This window comes from Elephas maximus, chromosome 17, assembly GCF_024166365.1.
Source record: "Elephas maximus indicus isolate mEleMax1 chromosome 17, mEleMax1 primary haplotype, whole genome shotgun sequence".
Lineage (NCBI taxonomy): Eukaryota > Metazoa > Chordata > Mammalia > Proboscidea > Elephantidae > Elephas > Elephas maximus.
The window spans coordinates 19,535,595-19,557,186 of record NC_064835.1 but is presented as its reverse complement, the minus strand read 5'-3'; positions in this window follow the sequence as shown (position 1 = coordinate 19,557,186).

The following is a 21,592-nucleotide window of genomic DNA, read 5'->3' as shown; positions in this document are numbered from 1 at the left end:
CAGGAGGACATCGCCAGATCTTTCTTCTGAGGTGCCTCTAGGTGGATTTGAACCACCAACCTTTCAGTTAGTACCTGAGTGTTTAACCATTTGAGCCACCCAACTGGTTGCCGTTGATTCTGACTCATAGTGACCCTATAGAATACAGTAGAACCGCCCCATAGGGTTTCCGAGAAGCAGCTGATGGATTTGAACTGCCCACCTTTTGGTTAGCAGTCGAGCCCTTACCCACTGCACCACCAGGGTCCTTGAGCCACCCAGAGACTCCATAATGTATGTTGACTCCTCTAAGTACACTGCAAAGCTGTAATTTTCCCCTTAGGGCTCAATAACTGGCGGTATACGAACTCAAGAAGTTGTAATGGGAAAGATGATCATGTCTCCAGCTGGACACTGATGGTCTTGGTTCCTTGGTCTAAAGCTTGTGAGCAATTTCTGACAGAACTTGGCCATTGAGATCGAATCGTGGAGTGGATAATGATATTCCTATTTGAAATGAGAGCAAATCAATCTGGGAAATGGGGATACCAGAAAGCAAGCAGCTCTGCTTGAAGACAGACATGTAAGACTGGGAGATAAAAGATTCTGAAACTGAAGAGAAAAGAAACTTTTTGCATAAATAAGATCCATTTAGGGGCCGTTATTAGGAAAAAAAAAAAAAAAACGTGAAGAGTGCAGAAATGGGCCTAGGGAGGACCTCTCGTCTATGATTGCAGGGGAGGGTGTCATATATACATGTGATGAAGTAGAATAAGAATGTAATTAGAGAATATGTGGAAGATCAGAAGCTGAAAAATCCAGGCAGTAAGGATATTGGTCAGTTTTGAAACGAATATATTCAAATGGAACTGGGGTGAGCTATTCTCTCCACATTTATTTCCTTTTCAGAGAGCGTTTTTGAGAAGATTGACAGCAAACTGCTGACATCCTTCACTTCCATGATGGAACTATTTGCAGAAATTTTGTGATTGGGCTAGAACTAAACTGTTTTCTTAAGATCTGTATGATCTTAATATTCACCTAACAGACCGGGCTTTGTTTTTCCTCTCACTGCTTAATCCCGGAAGGCCACTGCTCCTAAGGAGGGTGTATTAGTTATCTAATGCTGCTTATGAAATTGCCCCAAAACTTAGTAGTCTAAAACAACAAATAGTATGTGAGTCAGGAATTTGGGAGTGGCTTAGAAGGGTGCTTCTGACATTAATGAGGTTGCATTCAAGACATCTGCCCACCTTTTGATTAGCAGTCGAGCCCTTACCCACTGCACTACCAGGGTCCTTGAGCCACCCAAGGACTCCATAATATACGTTAACTCCTATTAAGTACACTGCAAAGCTGTAATTTTCCTCATAGGGCTCAATAACTGGCGGTATATGAACTCAAGAGCATAAAACATTTATTTATTTAGCATAGTGCCTGGCAATTTGGTAGCGGTCATCTGAAAGCTTGACTGGAGCTACAGGGTCTGCTTCCAAGTTCATTCATATGGCTTATGGCCAGAGGCTTCAGGACCCCAACACGTGAGCCTATCCATTGAAAAAAACTGAATATCCTCACAACTGGGCACTCTCTTCCATAGAGGCCAGTCCAGAGACCGCCCTTGGGGGTCCACAGTTACACTGAGGAGCCCAAGGGGACAAATAACAGAGACTCCTGGGGAGGCTCCGTTCACACAGGGGTGCTCCATGGGGGCGGCTCTCCACACCTCCTCAGGAACTCTGTGGAGGGGCCAGAGGCAGCAGACACTTAGGATCATTCTCCTACACAGGGGCACCTTGGGGGCGGCTCCCACACAAACACCTCAGAGTCCCCGGAGGGCCGCCCGCCGCCCTACCCCTTGGGGTGCCCGCCAGGTCCCCGCTGTCCTCGCTCCGCCTTACCCGGACGTCCGGGCGTGGGACGCGGCTAGCGGGTTGGCGGGCTGTACACCACGCGTTTCGCGGCACCCTTTGCAGCTTGGCAGGCCTGCGTACTGGGTCCCAACGCCGGGAGCAGAGGGCGCAGGCGGAGCTGCAAGCTGAAGGGGCGGTGGCGTCGGCGCGCGCGCCCGCAGCACTCCCGCGCTCCCCGGCCCTGGCCGCCAGCCGCTGCGGCGCGCACGGCACCCCCATCCCCCGTCCAGCTGGCCACTGGCGCTGGGGAGCTAGCTGCGGAGGGACTGCTGGTGGGTGGCGGTCTGGCCAGGCTTCGGCGTCAGGCTACCTTGAGTCCTCGGCCCAGGTGCCAATGGGCGTCCCCCGCCAGCGCCCGGCACTGCGGCGGGGGAACTGAGCCAGCCGGGCCGCCCGCGGCGAGGTCAGTGTGAGTCCTGAGAAGGTGGCCTAGGAGGGGGGCGTCGCAGGGGGCCGAGGCCGCTCACAGCTCCTGCCCGCGCCAAGGCTAGGGCGGGGGTCCGGTGAGTCCTGTCTCAGGCATCTGCCTGAGGGGGCGAAAATGACTCTGTCAGCCGCCCCAGCCAGGACCCTACTTCCCCCACCAGGCTGTGCTGCCCACCCAGGCTTCCGTGCCCCTGCTCCTGGGGCGCTTAACTTCCCAGTATGCCACCACCCCTCTGAGTGCCCAAGAATTCGCTGTTTTCTGAGACTGTTGGTTTTCCATCTCCAGCAGTAAAGCCATACCCTATTGTAACCCACTTTTTGCTGCGGCAACCTTGTGCGTCTGACTATCCAGTCGGCAGTTCTGAGAGCTATAAAGTGCATTACATTAAACTAGATGCTTTGTAAAAAACTGAGGGTAACAAAAACAATATTAAAAGTCTTAAGCCCCTAATACTAATTATAAAGCTTTAAGTGGGGTTTTTAAGTGAAGAAATACAGATGATATGCTGAGGACTTTTTTATTAAAATTACATTCATCCTCAGGTTTATAGCAATGGTCATATCTGTTTATCCATTCTAACAGAAGACTGGTCCCCAGTGCTCTCAGTCCAATCAGTTTGTCTCAGCATTATTAGCATGCTTTCCAGCTGCAAAGAAGAGAGACGACCACCAGATAATTTTTATGTTTGAACATGTAACAAGAATCCAAAGAAAACAAAGTGGTGGTATCGTGGTGACACTTGTTGATGGCACTGTTATCATCCTCCTAGTAGAAGACAGTCCCACTGAGAAAATGAGCACTTTGATCATTCAGTCTTTGAACTTTAACCTTTGACTGAAAGTGACCTATAGGCAATGAAGACTACTTCCTTTTACTGCATTTTTAGTTGCGTGCATTCTGGGCGCATGTTGATCGCTGGTTCAGTTCAGGCAACTGACATGCTTTTATTAGTCATACAGTATTAATGAAGGTGTCAGGAAATGTCAAATATAATTCCATTTTTTATTATTATTTTTTTTAAGCTTTTCGAAAAGTTCCAGGTCCTCGCGTATTGTGTAGTAACGACAACTTCCTTGGCAGTTTTGGGACATTCATTGCCGGCAATGGACGTTGTAAAAGGAAAAGTTTTCACTTACTCCTGCCACCAAATGATTAATGCATGATAAGGGCCTATGAAATGAACTTATTGGTTATAATGGGATTATAAATAAAGTGAGGTGCTGGGAGCCAGGCTGCAAGGGCGGCCCCTCTGCACCCACTGCCCCCAGCATAAACATCGAAGAATTCCTGAAAAGTCAGGAGGAGCCAGGCTGCAAGGGCGGCCCCTCTGCACCCACTGCCCCCAGCATAAACATCGAAGAATTCCTGAAAAGTCAGGAATATCTCTGTCATCTGTGTTATGTTTCTGTTTCATTTTCAGCCTGTGTATAGCAGAATGTATAAGCATAAAATTCCATTATAGATTTAGGGACCTTTGGAGGGGGGCGTCCTACTCATAATCCCCTGGTGAAATCCCGGGTAGGGACAGCCCGTGTATTACCTGGGGATCAACATGAAGTTGTCTTAGGGGGAAAACGAATAGCTCAACTATGGAAAACAAAAACAGGATGGTGGAATCCTGGTATTTACCAAGGCCCTTTTTGTGATTAAACCACCACCCACACATGATCCCATAAAAGTGGAAAAACAAAAGGCAGTGAGTTCTCTCAGCCAATTTCTCAGCCAATTACAGGTCAACCTTCTCGTCTACCCCGCTCACTGCTGCGCTTGACTGGTCTTTGGGTATAGAGATTGGGCTAATTGTCCTTGGCATAATCGTGGACAAGATGACGTAACCCAAAGTGTCTGGACTTCAAAAATTTGGCCACCCTGGACAAAATAGACAAAGCCTATGTGGCAATGGTTTTGCAAAAAGATTAATTATTATAAAAACTGTGGAAGGAATTGCAAGATTAAGCATAAAGTGTAAAGCAGTATGAAGTCAATTGTTACTTTGTGTAAAAATAAATCAACAAAATATTCTCTTCAATTAAACAAAAACTCATTGTACTTGTGTGTGTATGCGGAACTGTACTATGTGTCACTTGGAAAATTATGTCTCTGGGAAATGATGTTTATGATTATATCTTGTACTGCCCCTTTATTGATCATGCGATCTTATGCTTTTGTAAGCTTATGATATAAAAGACCATGTAAAAAATAAAGAAGAGGCTTCTTTTTCTGCAAAATGAAAATATAAGACACACTACCTCTCATTCTTTTTCGCCGAACTCTACCCCTCCTCTGGTAACCCTGTTCATTGCTGAGGCTGGCCCCCGGCAGTGAGGGATCAAACATCACTTTGAAAGTTACTCCAACTGTTTATATTTAGAGTCTATGGACTGTGATTCTATGGTTAGCAACATGAATTAACATGCATCTTAAAGGACTATAATGAAAGATCATTGCATATTTATTGAATTGTTTATATGTGCTGCCAAATTGTTTTGACATGGAAGGTTTCCAGTAGCATTGGCAGAGAGGTACAATCTGTTATCCCTATGGTGAAAATAAACTCATTTGTTGTATATACTTCCTCGAATCTCTAAAGTAAAGGTATGAGTAATATAGGGTATGAATGGTCTAATCAAGGCTTTATTTTGGAAGTTAAAAAAAACGGCAGTGATGATTGAATTGCTGCAGTCCATAATTTGGGCTTGTAATGTGTACAATGAAGATTTTTCCAAGTAGATTACACCCTGTTACTTCCTGCTAGCCATCAGCATAAGCCCTACTCCCTAAACAGTATTTCATTTATGTTTGAAAATCCATAAGCATTTTTGTTTGCAATCTCGTTTCTTTTGCTGTTTTAAGTCAAGTTTGAATGTTACAATACTTTAATTGAAAACTTTTGTCAACTTTTATACTTGTAAATTGTCTTCACTTGTAAGTATCACCTTGTCCTTTAATACTGTACCATAAAATAAGAAATACATTTTTGACAGAGGCTTAATGTTTAAAAAAAAAAAAATTTGCTTTAAGTGAATGTTTACAAATCAAATCAGTTTCTCACACAAAAACTTATATACACCTTGCTATATACTCCCAATTGCTCTCCCCCTAACGAGACAGCCTGCTCCCTTCCCTCCACTCTCTTTTCATGTTCATTTCCCCAGCTTCTAACCCCCTCTGCCCTCTCATCTCCCCTCCAGGCAGGAGATGCCAACATAGTCTCAAGTGTCCGCCTGATCCAAGAAGCTCACTCCTCACCAGCATCCCTCTCCAACCAAATGTCCAGTTCAATCCATGTCTGAAGAGTTGGCTTTGGGAATGGTTCCTGTCCTGGGCCAAGAGAAGGTTTGGGGGCCATGACCACCAGGGTCCTTCTAGTCTCAGCCAGACCATTAAGTCTGCTCTTTTCACGAGAATTTGGGATCTGCATTCCACTGCTCTCCTGCTCCCTCAGGGGTTCTCTGTTGTGTTCCCTGTCAGGGCAGTCATCGGTTGTAGCCAGGCACCATCTAGTTCTTCTGGTCTCAGGCTGATGGATTCTCTGGTTTATGTGGCCGTTTCTGTCTCTTGGGATCGTAATTACCTGGTGTCCTTGGTGTTCTTCATTCTCCGTTGATCCAGGTGGGTTGAGATCAATTGATGCATCTTAGATGGCCACTTGCTAGCATTTAAGACCTCAGACAACACTCTCCAAAATGGGATGTAGAATGTTTTCTTAACAGATCGCTCTGCCCAGTATTTTAGTCTTGCGTTGATACCTGATATTATTGATTTTCTAACCAAAGAACTCCCTTTAGTATTTCTTGTAGTTTTGGTTTGGTTTTTAAGACTTCCCTAAACTCCTGCTTATCTGGAAATATCCTAATTTCACCTTCATATTTGAGAGACAGTTTTGGTGGATATAAGATTCTTGGCTGGCAATGTTTTTCCTTCAATTTTTCAGATAAGTCATCCCATTGCCTTCTTTCCTGCATGGTTTCTGCTGAGTACTCCAAGCTTATTCTTATTGTTCTCCTTTGTAGGTGACTTTTCCTTTATCTCTAGCTGCTCTTAAAATTCTATCTTTATCTTTGGTTTTGGCAAGTTTTGATTGTAATATGTCTTGGTGACTTTCTTTAAGATCTACCTTATGTGGAGTTCGATGGGTACCTTGGATAGATATTTTCTCATCTTTCATGATATCAGGGAAGTTTTCTGTCAACAAGTCTTCAACAATTCTCTCTGTACTTTCTGTTATCCCTCCCTGTTCTGGTACTCCAATCACTCATAGGTTATTTCTCTTGATAGACTCCCACAAGATTCTTAAGGTTTCTTCAATTTTTCAAATTGTTTTATCTGATTTTTCTTCAAATATATTAGTGCCAAGGGCTTTATCTCCAAGTTCAGGAATTCTGCCTTCCACTTGCTCAATTCTGCTCCTCTGACCTCTATTGAGTTGTCTACTTCTGTAATTTTATTGTTAATCTTCTGAATTTCTGATTGCTATCTGTCTGTGGATTTTTCCAGCTTATTAAATTTTTCATTATGTTCCTTAATAATCTTTTTAATTTCTTCAGTTGCTTTATCTGTGTGTTCCTTGGCTTGCTCTGGGTATTGCCTTATTTCCTTCCTGCTGTCTTGAAGAGTTCTGTATGTTAATCTTTTGTTTTCTGCCTCTGGTAAATCCAGGAAGGCACTTTCATCTAGAAGATCCCTTGATTCTTTGTTTTTAGAGCTTGTTGAGGCGATCATGGTCTGTTTCTTTATGTGACTTGATATTGACTGTTGTCTCTGAGCCATCTATAAGTTATTGTATTAGTTTATTTTGTTTGCTTACGGTGTCATAGCTTCCTGCTTTGTTTTGTTTTGATATGCCCAAATGGGTTGCTTGAGTGAGCTAGCTTGATTGTTTTCACCTTTGGTGCTCTGACGTCCTGTTCCCAGATGGCTAGAGCTCTTATCAGGTATATCAGTCTAGGAGTCCATTCACTTTTCTTGTATGAATTCAGCTCAAGTGTCCAGGTAGCTGATCAACAAGTGTGTGGTACAGGCTCTGTCCTACAGACTTTAGAGGGGCAGGGGTGATTTGCGTAGGTACCAGTATCTGGTTGTAGCAGGGGGACACACTCTGAAAAAGGCAGGGGACTGAGAATTGTCCCCCATGTGTCTCTGAGCAAAGCGTGTCTCTGTTCCCTAGAGCGTACAGGGGGGTGCGTTCTGCAGATGGATCACGGGCACACAATATTTTTGTTTGTAAGGACTGGGAGGTACCAGTTATCCTTGGACCCCTCTCGTGGGTGGCTGGGTGACCTGAGTGGAGCCACCAGGTCTTAGGCCCCTGAAGTGGGCAGGTGAGGACGCTGTTTAATAGGCAAAGCAACGTCAAACATCAAACACCCACCTCTTGGCTGCACAGCTGAAATGGTTGGAGCCTGCCAACAAGGGCCTATTCTCCTGAAATAGGCCCACACAGGTCCATGCAAGGGGAAAGGTACTCAAAGTCCATGGACCATTTATGCCTGGACTGGAGCTGCTTCTGTCCTGAGCTCACCCGCTTAGTGGAGCGGACAAATTATCTTTTTCTTCAATTGAAATTTATTCCTTCTCCAAGGTCGGGAGGATCACTCTAGGCACTCAACAGGGCCTATCTCAGGCCCAGGGTAATCACCCCCTGAATCCGGCCTAGGAGCGGGGGAGGGGGGGACGGTATAATATATGCAAGTACTTAGCTTTTGCCAAGAGCACTGTTCTTCTCTGGTTCCCGAGGTTTGAGTAGGCTGTGTGGCTGGCTGCTTCTCCCTGAGGAAACTGCGGCCAAACGCTAGTACCAGCCCGCCGCTGCCTCTCCCAGGAATGGTGCCTGAGGGCTCCTAGCAATTCAGGTCTGGTAAGTCCTCTCCTGTTCTGAACCATCTCCTCCTCCCCCACCCTTCAGATTGTTTTCTAAGCTTGTCTTTGATGTTCAGGGCTCCTAGCTTTTCATAAATATACTCGTTTCTCTTGTTTTTTCAGGTCTTTATTGTAAGAGGGCTCTCCGGAAGCATCTGTCTATTCTGCCATCTTGGCTCCGCTTCTTGTATAGGTCTTTTACGTCTCTGGATAGATTTATTCCTAAGTGTTTTATCTTCTTGGGGGCTATTGTAGATGGTAGTGATTTGGTGATTTCCTCTTCAACGTTCTCATTGTTGGTGTAGAGGAATTCAACTGACTTTTGTATGTTTATGTTGTATTCTAATACTCTCCTGAAATCTTCGTTTAGTTTCAGTAGTTTTCTTGAGGATTCCTTAGGGTTTTCTGTGTATAAGGTCATATCATCTGCAAAAAGAGATACTTTTACTTCTTCCTTACCAATTTGGATACCTTTTATTTCTTTTTCTAGCTTAATTGCTCTAGCTAGGACCTCCAGCACAATGCTGAATAAAAGTGGTGATACCGGGCTTCCTTGTCTCCTTCCCGTTCTCAAGGGGAATGCTTTCAGTCTCTCTCCATTTAGAATGATGCTGGCTGTTGGCTTTGTATAAATGCCCTTTATTATGCTGAGGAATTTCCCTTCTCTTCCTATTTTGCTGAGAGTTTTTATCATGCATGGGTGTTGGACTTTGTCAAATACCTACTCTCTGCATCAACTGATAAGACCATGTGGTTCTTGGCTTTTGTTTTATTTATGTGATGGATTACATTGATTGTATTTCTAATGCTAAACCATCCCTGCATACCTGGTATGAATCCCAGTTGGTCATGGTGAATTTTTTTTTTTTTTTGATACATTGTTGAATTCTATTGGCTAGAATTTTGTTGAGGATTTTTGTATCTAAGTTCATCAGGGATATTGGTCTGTAATTTTCTTTCTTTTTTTTTTTTTTTGTGGTGTCTTTCCTGGTTTTGGTGTCAGGGTTATGCTGTCTTCATAGATTGAGTTTGGGAGTATTCCATCCTTTTCTATGCTCTGAAATACCTTTCATAGAAATGGTTTTAAATCTTCTCTGAAATTTTGGTAGAATTCTCCACAGAAGCTATCAGGGACAGGGCTTTTTTTTTTTTTGTTGGGAGTTTTTTAATCACCTTTTCAATGTCTTTTTTTGGTATGGGATTATTTTGTTGTTCTACCTGTTTGTGTTAATTTAGATAGGTATTGTGTTTCTAGAAATTTGTCCATTTCTTCTAGGTTTTCAGATTTGTCAGAGTAGAATTTTTCATAGTATTCTGTTAAGCCAAAACCGAACCAAACCCATTCCCATCAAGTCATTTCTGACTCATAGCGACGCTATAGGATAGAAGCACCCCACGGGGTTTCCAAGGAGCGCCTGGTGGATTTATACTGCCAACCTATTGGTTAGCAGCCGTAGCACATAACCACAGGGGTTCCTACTATTCTGATTCTTTTAATTTCAGTTGTGTCCGTTGTGATATTGCCCATCTCATTTCTTCTTTGCATTATTTACTTCCTCTCCTGTTTTCTTTTGTCGATTTGGCCAATGATTTATTGGTTTTGTTGATCTTTTAAAAAAGAATCAGCTTTTGTTCTTGCTAATGCTTTCAATTTTTTTCTGTTCTCTGTTTCATTTAATTCTGCTCTAGATTTTATTATCTGCTTTCTTTTGGTGCCTGAGGGCTTCTTTTGCTGTTCTCTTTCTATTTGTTCGAGTTGTAGGGATAACTTTTTAATTTTGGCCAGTTCTTCTTTTGGATGTGTGCATTTACTGCTATAAATTGAGCTCTGAGCACTGCTTTGCTGTGTCCAAAAGCTTCTGGTAGGAAGTGTTTTCATTCTCATTTGATTCTATGAATTCCTTTATTCCATCCTTAATTTCTTCTATAAGCCAGTAGTTTTTGAGCAAGGTGTTTTTCAGCTTCCATGTGTTTGATTTTTTTCCTTGCTTTTTCTATTGTTGATTTCTACTTTTATGGCTTTATGTTCAGAAAAGATACTTTGTAATATTTCCACATTTTGAATTCTGTTAAGGCTTGCTTTGTGTCCTAATATGTGGTCCTTTTTGGAGAATGTTCCATATGTGTTGGAAAAGAAAGTATACTTGGCTCCAGTTGGGTGGAGCGTTCTGTATATGTCTATGAGGTCAAGTTGGTTGATTGTGGCATTTAGATCTTCCATGACTTTATTCAGCTTCTTTCTGGATGTTCTGTCCTGCACCGAAAGTGGTGTGTTGCTGTCTCCTATTATTACTGTGGAGTTGTTTATCTCCGTTGTCAAAGTGGTTAGAGTTTTTTTTTTTTAATGTAGTTTGGAGCCCTGTCATTGGGTGCGTAAATGTTTATTATGGTTATATCCTCCTCGTATATTGACTCTTTAATCATTCTATAATGTCCTTCCTTATCCTTTGTGGTAGATTTTACTTTAGAGTCTATTTTGTCAGGAATTAATATTGCCATTCCTGCTCTTCTTTGATTGTTGTTTGCTTGATATATATTTTTTCCATCCTTTGAGTTTTAGTTTGTTTGTGTCTTTAAGTCTAAGGTGTGCCTCTTGTAGGCAGCATATAAATGGATGGTGTTTTTATATCCATTCTGCCACTCTCTGTCTCTTTATTCGTGCATTTATTCCATTTACATTCAGCGCACTTATTGATAGGTATGAGTTTAGTGCTGTCATTTTGATGTCTTTTGTGTGTGTGTGTGTTGTTGACAGTTTCTTGTTCCACTTAATGTTGTGCTGAGTAGTTTTTCTTCATATATTGTCTTTTCTTCTTTTTCATTGTTGTTGCTTTTGTTTTTGCTGAGTCTTTATGTTTTTCTTGTTTTTTATTTTGATCTGTAGGATTGTTAGTTTCCTTTGCAGTTACCTTAATATTTACCCCTATTTTTCTAAGTTTAAATCTAACTTTTTTCTCTTTATATCACCTTGACTTCTGCATATGGAAGATCTATGCCTACATTTCTTAGTCCCTCTTTATTGTTTTAATGTTGTCATCTTTTACATAATGTCATCTCTGTTTTCTTGTTTTCAGCATTTTAGCTTTGATTTATTTTTGTGATTTCCCTATCTGGGTTGAGATCTGGTGGCTCTGTCCTGTGTTCTAGTCTTGAGTTTTTATCTGATGTTATTGATTTTCTAACCAGAGGACTCACGTCGTATTTCTTTTAATTTTGATTTGGTTTTTGCAAATTCCCTAAACTTCGGTTTATCTGGAAATGTCCTAATTTCACTTCCATATCTGAGAGACAATTTTGCTGGATATATAATTCTTGGCTGGCAGTTTTTTCCTTCAAGGCTTTATGTATCTCATCTATTGCCTTCTTGCCTACATGGTTTCTGCTGAGTAGTCCAAGCTTAGTCTTAGTGACTCTCCTTTGTAGGTGACTTTTTGTTTATCCCTTGCTGCTCTTAAAATTTTCTCTTTCTCTTTGGTTTTGGCAAGGGTGATTATAATATCTCTTGGTGACTTTGGCTTGGGATTTACCTTGTGTGGGGTTCAATGAGCATCTTGGATAGGTATCTTCTATCGTTCACGGTATCAGGGATGTTTTCTGCCAACAAATCTCCAACAATTCTGTATAATCTATTGTCTCAACTCCCTGCCCTCCGCCCATTCGCTTATTCCAATCACTCATAGGTTGTTTCTCTTGATAAAATCCCACATAATTCTTAGGGTTTCTTCATTTTAATTCTTTTATCTGGGTTTTCCTCCAATAAGTTGTTGTCAAGTGCTTTGTCTTCAGTCTCACTAATCTGACTTCCATTTCCTCAATTCTGCTCTTATGACTTCCTATTGAGTTGTGTAATCCTGAAATTTTATTGTTAATCTTCTGAATTTCTATTTGCTGTCTCTCTGTGGATTCTTGCTGCCTGTTAAATTTGTCATTATGCTCTTCCCTAATCTTCTTCAATTCCTCTAATGCTATGTCTGTGTGTTCCTTGGCTTGTTCTGCATTTTGCTTGGTCTCCTTCATGATCTCTTGAAGACGTCTGTATATTAATCTGTGTTCTATCTCTGGTAGTTCCAGGAAGTTCTCTTTTTCTGGAATATTTCTTGATTCTTTGTGTTGGGAGCTTACTGAAGCCATCATGGTCTGCCTCTTTATGTGATTTGATATTGACTGTTGTCTCCAAGCCATCAATAAGTGATTGTATTTATTTATTTTACATTTGCTTACTGTGTCCTAGCTTCATGTTTTGTTTTGATAGGCCAAATAGGTTGCTCGAGTGAGCTAGTATGATTATTGGCAGCTTTGAAGCTCTAATGTCCTGTCTCAGATGGTTAGAGCCATTACTACGTATAAGAGCCGAGGAGTCCATTTACTTTTCTTGTATGGATTCAGCTCAGGTGTTGAGGTAGTTGGTATCAAATGTGTGGTGCAGGCTCACACCTACAGTCTTAGAGGAGCGAGGGTGATTGGTAAGGCACAGGTATATGGCTGCAGTAGGGGGTCATGTACTGAGAAATGCAGGGGACTGACAACCACCCCTGAGTGTCTGTGAGGAAAGCATGTCCCTGTTCCCTATAGCACCTAGGTGGGTAGGTTTGGGAGCCAATTATGGACACCCAATGCTGTTGGCTGTAAAGACAGGGAGTCACCGCTTATCCTTGGACGACCCCTTTTGAGGGTGGATATGTGGCATGGGTGAAGCCACCAGTCCTCAGGCCCCTGATGTGGGAAGGTGAGGACCCTGCTTAACAGGCAGAGTGGTGTCAAACATCACAAGTCTGCCTCTCCACCATATAGCTGAAACAGCTGACATTAGACTTCACATATATACCCTGTTGTACTGTGCTAATGAAGGCCTACACTGTTGAAGTGAGCCCACACAGGTCTATGCAGGTGTGAGAGGCATTCAAAGTCTGTGGACCACTTATGCCTGTGCCTAGGCAAAGAAGCTATTTTGGCCCTAAGTTCCCAGCTTAGGGGAGCTGACAGATTATTTTTTACTGTTTGTAAATTTCTTCCATCTCCAAGGCTGGGAGAATGCCTCATGGCACGCAACGGGTCCTACTTCCAGCACAGGGAAAGTGGTTATCATGGAAGCTGGCTCAGGACCCAGTGCAGAGTGGGGAAGGGTCAGAAAATGGGGAACTTTTTTCAAAGGGGTGCTTTTTGGATTCCACAGTAGATTAGACACTAGTACTTATCCTATGTGGAGAGCACCACTTTCCATTGATTTTGGAGGCCTGAGTGAACTCTCCGCTGCTTGCTCTGTCTCTCCTGATGTGGAAAACACATCCTGAATGCCACTGCTTGTCTCATCATGCTCTCGCCAGTGGACCTGGTCTGAGGGGTGCCAGTTCCCATCAGGTCAGGTCTTGCAACTCCTCACCACTTCTGAACTGTCTCTTCCTCCCCCGCCGCTCAGTCCAGTTCTTTAACTTTGTCTTTGATGTTCAGGGCTCCTAGATTGTCCTATATAATCAATTTACCTGTTTTGGGGGATCTTTGTTTTAACAGGGACTGAGTCTGACTACTCCACAATCTTGGCCCTGCCTCCCAGGACTAGTTTTCTTAATAATTTAATTCCCTCTAAAAGATAATCTTCTGTTTAAAGAAAAAATAACATTGCATTGTGGAATTTATAATATGCGTAGATGTCAAAATATGGCAACAGTACCAAAAGGCTGGCACGAAGGTTCTTACATATGTGAAGTGGTATAATATCACTTGAAGGTAAACAGTGATAGCTGGAACACACATCCAATGCATTCTCTAAAGCCAAAATCACCTGGATACTAAAACCAGGCAAAGACATCACAAGAAAACTACAGACCGACATCCCTCATGTATATAGATGCAAAAATTCTTTTTCTGATTTATTTTGCTTTTGTCATTGTTAATGTACACAGCAGAACATACAGCAATTCAACAATTTCTACATGTACAATTTAGTGACACTGATTGCATTCTTCAGGTTGTGCAACCATTCTCACTCTCTTTTCCAAGTTGTTTCTCCTCCATTAACATAAATTCACTACTCCCTAAGTATCCCATGTAGTCTTTTGAGTTGCTGTTGTCAATTTGATCCCAGTGCTCAAGGCAGACATTCTTTACTATTGCTTGGTTTTAAGAAGGCTTCAGGGGATATTTTTTGGTTTAGGTTTAACGTCTAAAGATTATCTCAGGGCAAGAGTTTCAGGGGTCCATCCAGCCTTCATGGCTCCAAAACTATGGATTCTATGAAAATTTGAAATGATACTCTGCATTTCTGCCCCTTTGATCAAGATTCTTCTACAGAATCTTTGATTAAAATGTTCAGTGATGGGGTGGGACCAAGACAGCTGACTAGGTAGAAGCTTCCGCTTATCTCTCTTGCAACAAAGACTCGAAAAAACAACTGGATCGATTACATACAGGACAGTACGAACCCTGACAATCAAACACAGAACTAAGGAGTTGACCTGAGTGACAGGGGAGCGAAATGCCACACGATGAAGCAGCAACCGCTTCCAGAGCTAGTGTGCCATGCCACAGCCTTGAGCCCTTGCAGTTCCCTGGTACCAGAGTGATGTAGCTGATTGTGGCTTACTGCAATGGGGCATGCATGGATGCAGGCCTAACCTCTCAGACCAACCTCGGAGGGGACCCAGCCAGCTCGTGCAGGCTGCACACTGATTCGGCTGACAGGCAAATGAAAAACCATGGGGAAGCAGCATTTGTTTTGGAGCCTGGAGCACAGCGTCCCAGACAGGAAACCCTGGTGCTGGGCTTGGACTAAGCATGGAGGAGGTGATTGTGGCTTCCTGAGATGGTGCAAGCACGGGACGCAGCCCTAACCCTCTGGGGCAGTCTCAGCGGGGATCCAGCCAGCGCACAAAAGCTATACACCCCTCTGGAATCTCAGGAAAAACAGTCCTCACCAAACAAGATAAGTAACTTTGTCTATGTTGCCACGCTACTCTCTACTGTCTATCTGATCCCTCCCCTCCCTGCCCCACCCGGCTTCATTAACATTGGAATTTTCTGGGCCAGAGAGTGAAGTGCACTGCCGGTTTATTTTTTCCTCTTTCTTTTCTACCCCATTCTCCTGGCCCGAGAAAAGCAGCATTTAACAATCAAAGGAAAAATCCTTCCCTGACTTCCCTAAACTGGAATAACAATACAGAACCAGCTCCATCCAGGCATAAGAGACTCACAGTCTTTGGCTTTCATCCCTACAGGGAACCAGGTGGCTATTATAATGCAAAGGCAATTCTAATAGAGATCTGACTGTAATTGTATAAGCTGAGCAGAGGAAGGACGAGTTTTGAAGGTCAGATACCTCTCTACCTATTAAACAGAGCTCTCATTGATCCACATGAGGGAACTCTGGGCTGAGGCTCCAGCCACACCACCTAGCCATCTGCTAATGGGGTCTGAGGATAGTGACACCTACCAATCTATAGAGGTACAAGCATTGGGTGCCTAAGGTACAGCTATAGAGCCTACACAAAAGAGCGCTCTAGAGAATAAAGCCACTCCGACCTCACTGACAGTTGGGGGAAGGCTGTCAGCATTCTACCCTCCTCGGAATGTGACCCCTGCTGCTACTAGAAACTGGCGCATACAACCATCACCACTACTCCTCTAAGTTAATAGGTGAGAGCCTACACCACACACTAGGTGGCCTGCTATCAGGACACTTGAGCTGATTCTATTCAAGAATAGTGAATGGACTCATAGGCTTATATACCTAGTAACAGCACAGACCAGCTGGTAACAGGATATAGGGATTCAAAAGCTACAGCAATCAAGATGGCACAATCTAGTAGCCCATCTGGGTGTACTGTAACAAAAGAAAACAAGAAGATAAGACTCAGTGTTCAAATAAAAAAGAAAACATTACAATATCTTATTGATGGCTTGGAGACAGTAGTCGGTATCAAATCACATAAAGCAGCAGTCCATGCTTCTACAAACCCCCCAAATTAAAGAAACAAAATCATTCCCAGATGTAGATACATTCCTGGAATTGCCAGATGTAGAATGTAAAAAACTAATATACAGAATGCTTCAAGACATCAGGGATGACCTCAGAAATGAAATAAGGCAATCTATGGAACAAGCCAAGGAACACACAGATAAAGCAGTTGAAGAAATCAAAAAGATTATTCAAGAACATAGTGAAAAATTTAATAAGCTGCATGGATCCATAGAGAGGCAGCATTCAGAAATTCAAAAGATTAACAAATTACAGAATGAGACAACTCAATAGGAAGTCAGAGGAGCAGAATCAAGGAATTGGAATGCAGAGTGGGAAAGATGGAGGATAAGGCAAATGTTACCAATACATTTGAAGATAAATCAGATAAAAGTAATTTAAAAAAAGACAAAACCCTAAGAATCATGTGGGACTCTATCAAGAAATATAACTCGCGTGTGACTGGAGTTCCAGAACAGGAAGGGATAACAGAAAATACAGAGAGAATAGTTGAAGATCTGTTGGCAGAAAACTTCCCTGGCATTGTGAAAAATGAAAGGATAGCTATCCAAGATATTCTTCGAACCCCATACAAGATAGATCCCAAAAGAAAATCACCGAGACATATTATCATCAAACTTGCCAAAAGCAAAGATAAAGAGAATTTTCAAAGCAGCCAAGGATAAAGAAAAAGTTACCTACAAAGGACAGTCAATAAGTTCAGACTACTCAGCAGAAACCATGCAGGCAAGAAGGCAATGGGATGACATATATAGAGCACTGAAAGAGAAAAACTGCTAGCCAAGGATCATATATCCAGCAAAACTCTCAAATATGAGGGTGAAATTAAGACATTTAGAGATAAACACAAGCTAAGAGAATTTGCAAACACCAAACCACAACTGCAAGAATTACTAAAGGAAATTCTATCGTCAGAAAATCAATAACATCAGATACCAGCAACACAAGGTCACAGAACAAAACATCCTGATATCCACTCAGAAAGGGAAATCACAAAAACCAAATATGATTAATTAAAAAAAAATTGCTCAAAACAGGGAATCATTGATGTCATTATGTAAAAGATTACAATAATCAAAAAAGAGGGACTAAATAGAGGAGGCATTGATCTTACATACAGAGAAGAAACTAAGGCGATAATAAGGAGATACAAGTTAGGTTTTTACTTTGTCAAATAGGGGTAAATATTAAGGTAACCACAAAGAGGTCTAACGGTTCTGTACTTCAAAATAAAAACCAAGATAAACAAAATGACTCAGCAAAAATAAATTCAACTACTGTGAAAAGGAGGAACACACATTTTACAATGAAAAACTTCTCAGCACAAAAAAGTAAGTGGAAAAATGAAATTGTCAACAACACACAAGAAAAGGCATCAAAATGACAGCACTAAACTCATACTTATCTATAATTACACTGAATGTAAATGGACTGCATGCACCAATAAAGAGACAGACTTGCAGACTAGATAAAAAAACATGATCTGTGTATATGCTGCCTACAAGAGACACACCTTAAACTTAGAGACACAAATAAACTAAAACTCAAAGGATGGAAAAAAATATATCAAGCGAACAACAATCAAAAAAGAGCAGGAGTGGCAATATTAATTTCTGACGAAATAGACTTTAAAGTTAAATCCACCACAAAGGATAAAGAAGGACACTAAATAATGATTAAGGGGACAATTTACTAGGAAGATATAACCATATTAAATATTTATGCACCCAACAATAGGGCTGCAAGATTCATAAAGCAAACTTTAACAGAATTGAAAAGTGAGATAGACACCTCCACAATTATAGTAGGAGACTTCAACACACCACTTTTGGTGAAGGATAGGACATCCAGAAAGAAGCTCAAGAGAGACACGGAAGATCTAATTACAACAATCAACCAACTTGACCTCATAGACTTATACAGAACAATCCACCCAACAGCTGCAAAGTATACTTTCTTTTCTAGTGCACATGGATGGAACATTCTCTAGACTAGATCACATATTAGGTCATAAAACAAACCTTTGCAGAATCCAAAACATCGAAATACTCAGACCATAAGGCCGTAAAAGCAGAAATGAATAACAGAAAAACCAGGGAAAAGAAATCAAATACTTGGAAACTGACGAATACCCTGCTCAAAAAAGACTGGGTTATAGAAGACATGAAGGAGGGAATAAAGAAATTCATAGAATTCAACAAGACTGAAAACACTTCCCATCAAAATCTTTGGGACACAGTGAAAGCAGTGCTCAGAGGTCAATTTATATCAATAAATGCACACATACCTAAAGAAGAAAGGGCCAAAATCAAAGAACTGTCCCTACAACTTGAACAAAGAGAAAGAGAGCAACAAAAGAAACCGTCAGGCACCAGAAGGAAACAAATAATACAAATTAGAGCAGAATTAAATGAATTAGAAAACAGAAAAACAATTGAGAGTTAACAAGGCCAAAAGCTGGTTCTTTGAAAAAAATTAACAAAATTAATAAACCATTGGCCAGACTGACTAAAGAAATACAGGAAAAGAAACAGATAACCCGAATAAGAAATGAGATGGGCCATATCACAACAGATCCAACTGAAATTAAAAGAATCATATCACATTATTACGAAAAATTGTACTCTAACAAATTTGAAAACCTAGAAGAAATGGATGAATTCCTAAGAACACACTACCTACCTAAACTAACACAAACACAGATAGAACAACTAAATGGACCCATAACAAAAAAAGAGATTGAAAAGGTAATCTAAAAACGCCCAACAAAAAAAAACCCTGGCACTGACAGCTTCACTGCAAAGTTCTACCAAACTTTCAGAGAAGAGTTAACACCACTACTACTGAAGGTATTTCAAAGCATAGAAAAGGACAGAATACTACCTAACTCATACTATGAAGCCAGCATAACCCTGATACTGAAACCAGCTAAAGACAGCACAAAAAAAGAAAATTACAGACCTATATCACTCATGAACATAGATGCAAAAATCCTCAACAAAATTCTAGCCAAAAAAATTCAACAAAGTATGAAAAAAATAATCCACCATGACCAAGTGGGATTCATACCAGCTATGCAAGGATGGTTCAGTATTAGAAAAACAATTAATGTAATTCACCACATAAATAAAACGAAAGACATGAACCACATGATTTTATCCATTGATGCAGAAAAGGCATCTGACAAAGTCCAACACCCATTCATGATAAAAACTCAGCAAAATAGGAATAGGAGGAAAATTCCTCAACATAATAAATGGCATTTATACGGAGGCAATAGCCAACATCATCCTAAATGGAGAGAGCCTGAAAGTAGTCCCCTTGAGAACGGGAACCAGACAGGGATGCCCTATATCCCAGCCCTTATTCAACACCGTGCTGGAGGTCTTAGACAGAGCAGTTAGGCTAGACAAAGAAATAAAGGGCACCCACGTTGGCAAGGAAGAAGTAAAATTATCTCTATTTGGAGACTATATGATCGAAAACCCTAAGGAATCCTCCAGAAAACTACTGAAACTAATAGAAGAGTTCGGCAGAGTATCAGGTTACAAAATAAACATAGAAAAATCAGTTGGATTCCTCTATATCTACAAAAAGAACACCAAAGAGGAAATCACCAAATCAATACCATTTACAGTAGCCCTCAAGAAGATAAAATACGTAGGAATAAATCTTATCAAAGATGTAAAACACCTATACAAAGAAAACTGAAAGGTACTACTGCAAGAAACCAAAAGGGACCTACATAAGTGGAAAAACATACCTTACTCATGGATAGGAAGACTTAGCATTGTAAAAATGTCTATTCTACCAAAAGCCATCTATATATACAATGCACTTCTGATCCAGATTCGAAGGACATTCTTTAATGAGATGGAGAAACAAATCACCAACTTCATATGGAAGGGAATGAAGCCCCCAGATAAGTAAAGCATTACTAAAAAACAACAACAAAGTGGGAGGCCTCACTCTACCTGATTTTAAAACCTATCATACTGCCACAGTAGTCAAAACACCCTGGTACTGGTACAATAACAGACATAGAGACCAATGGAACAGAACTGAGAATCCAGATATAAATCCATCCACATATGTGCAGTTGATATTTGACAAAGGCCCAGTGTCAGTTAATTGGGGAAAAGATAGTCTTGTTAACCAATGGCGCTGGCATAACTGGATATCCACCTGCCAAAAAAGGAAACAGGACCCATACCTCACAGCATGCACAAAAACTAACTACCACTTGATCAAAGACCTAAACATAAAATCTAAAATAATAAAGATCATGGAAAAAAAATAGGGACAACGTTAGGAGCCCTAATACATGGCATAAACAGAATAAAAAAATTACTAAAAATGCCAAAGAGAAAGCAGATAACTGGGGGTCCTAAAAATCAAACACCCATGCTCATCTAAAGACTTCACCAAAAGATTAAAAAGACCACCGAGAGACTGGGAAAACATTTTCAGCTACAACATCTCCAACCAGCATCTGATCTCTAAAACCTACATGACTCTGCTAAAACTCAACCACAAAAAGACAAGCAACCCAATTAAAAAATGGGCAAAGGATATGAACAGGCACTTCACTAAAGAATACATTTAGGTGGCTAACAGATACATGAGGAAATGCTCTCGATCATGAGCCATTAGAGAAATGCAAATCAAAACTACAGTGAGATTCCATCTCACTCCAACAAGGCTGGCACTAATCCAAAAAACACAAAATAATAAATGTTGGAGAGGATGTGGAGAGACTGGAACGCTTATGCACTGCTGGTGGGAATGTCAAATGGTACAACCACTTTGGAAATCAATTGGGCACTTCCTTAAAAAGCTAGAAATAGAACTACCATATGACCCAGCAATCCCACTCCTCGGAATATATCCTAGAGAAATAAGAGCCTTTACATGAACAGATATATGCATATCCATGTTTACTGCAGCACTGTTTACAATAGCAAAAAAGATGGAAAACAAGGTGCCCATCAACGGACGAATGGATAAATAAAACATGGTATATTCACACAATGGAATAATATGCATCGAAAAAGAACAGTGATGAATCTGTGAAACATTTCATAACATGGAGAAACTTGGAAGGCATTATTCTGAGTGAAATTAGTTGTAAAAGACAAATATTGTATATGACCACTATTATAAGATCTTGAGAAAAAGTTTCAACTGAGAACATGCTCTTTTGTGGTTACAAGAGCGGGGAGGGAGGGATGATGGGAGGGGGTATTTACTAAACAGATAGTAGAGAAGACCTACTTTAGGTGAAGGGAAGGACAACACTCAACACAGTGGAGGTCAGCACAACTGGACTAAACCAAAGCAAAGCAGTTTCCTGAATAAACTGAATGCTTTGAAGGTCAGCGAAGCAGGGGCAGAGGTTTGGGGACCATGGTTTCAGGGCACATCTAAGTCAATTGGCATAAT